The following is a 1987-nucleotide window of genomic DNA, read 5'->3' on the forward strand; positions in this document are numbered from 1 at the left end:
TGACAGAGAATGCTTTACAGCAATGTTGTTTTACAGTAGGTGCTTCTTAACTATGGCTGGAATCCTTGCAAACTACTGATGCTTTGTGGTAGAGAGTGCTATGTACTGGTCTTACATTGGAATGTTCATTCATGCCAGGGTGCTTTTTACCATGTTACATGACATAGGGTGTTCTACACCATTTAATGGCGACTGAAAGTACTTGACACTAATGTTGTGTGGCGAAGGGTGCTTTGTACCGATGTTGCATTACAGAGAGTGCTTTACAGCAATGTTGTTTTACAGTAGGTGCTTCTTAACTATGGCTGGAAACCTTGCAGACTACTGATGCTTTGTGGTAGAGAGTGCTATGTACTGGTCTTACATTGGAATGCTCATTCATGCCAGGGTGCTTTTTACCACGTTACATGACATAGGGTGTTCTACACCATTTAATGGCGACTGAAAGTACTTGACACTAATGTTGTGTGGCGAAGGTTGCTTGTACCAATGTTGCATGGGAGAGAGTGCTTTACACGAATGTTGCCTTACGTAAGGTGCTTTGTAATTACAGCGGGATACCTACCAGACTACTGATACTTTGTGGTAGAGAGTGCTATGTACTGGTCTTACATTCCAGTGCTCGTTCTTGCCAGGGTGCTTTTTAACATGTTACATGACGTAGGGTGTTCTGCACCATTTTATAGCAACTGAAAGTACCTGACACTAATGTTGTGTGGCGAAGGGTGCTTTGTACCGATGTTTGCATGGGAGAAAGTGGTTTACAGCAATGTTGTCTTACTGTAGGTGCTTCTTAACTATGGCTGGAAACCTTGCAGACTACTGATGCTTTGTGGTAGAGAGTGCTATGTACTGGTCATTCATTGGAGTGCTCATTCATGCCAGGGTGCTTTTTCAATGTTACATGGCATAGGGTGTTCCGCACCATTTTATAGCGACTGAAAGTACTTGACACTAATGTTGTGTGGCGAACGGTGCTTTCTACCAATGTTGCATGGGAGAGAGGGCTTTACAGGAATGTTGCCCTACGTAAGGTGCTTCGTAACTACAGCTGAAAACATTGCAGACAACTCATGCTTTGTGGTTTAGAGTGCTATGTACTGGTCTTACATTCCAGTGCTCATTCATGCCTGGGTGCTTTTTACCATGTTACATGACATAGGGTGTTCTGCACCATTTTATAACGACTGAAAGTACGTGACACTAATGTTGTGTGGCGAAGGGTGCTTTGTACCGATGTTGCATGACAGAGAGTGCTTTACAGCAATGTTGTTTTACAGTAGGTGCTTCTTAACTATGGCGGGAAACCTAGCAGACTACTGACGCTTAGTGCAGAGAGTGCTATGTACTGGTCTTACATTGGAATGCTCATTCATGCCAGGGTGCTTTTTACCATGTTACATGACATAGGGTGTTCTACACCATTTCATGGCGACTGAAAGTACTTGACACTATTGTTGTGTGGCGAAGGGTGCTTTGTACCAAAGTTCCATGGGAGAGAGTGCTTTACACGAATGTTGCCTTACATAAGGTGCTTCGTAACTACAGCTGGAAACCTTGCAGACTACTGATGCTTTGTGGTAAAGAACACTATGTACTGGTGCTTTTTGCCATGTTACATGACATAGGGTGTTCTGCACCATTTTATAGCGACTGAAAGTACTTGATGCTAATGTTGTGATGCGAAGGTTGCTTTGTACCAAAGTTGCATGGTATAGAGTGCTTTACGCGAATGTTGCCTTACCCATGGTGCTTCGTAACTACAGCTGGAAACCTTGCAGACTACTGATGCTTTGTGGTAGAGAGTGCTATGTACTAGTCTTACATTGGAGTGCTCATGAATGCCAGAGTGCTTTTTACCATGTTACATGGCATAGGGTGTTCAGCACCATTTTATAGCGAATGAAAGTACTTGACACTAATGTTGTATGGCGAAGGGTGCATTGTACCAATGTTGCATGGGAGAGAGTGCTTTACACGAATGTTG

This window comes from Schistocerca cancellata, chromosome 4 (genome assembly GCF_023864275.1).
Source record: "Schistocerca cancellata isolate TAMUIC-IGC-003103 chromosome 4, iqSchCanc2.1, whole genome shotgun sequence".
NCBI lineage: Eukaryota > Metazoa > Arthropoda > Insecta > Orthoptera > Acrididae > Schistocerca > Schistocerca cancellata.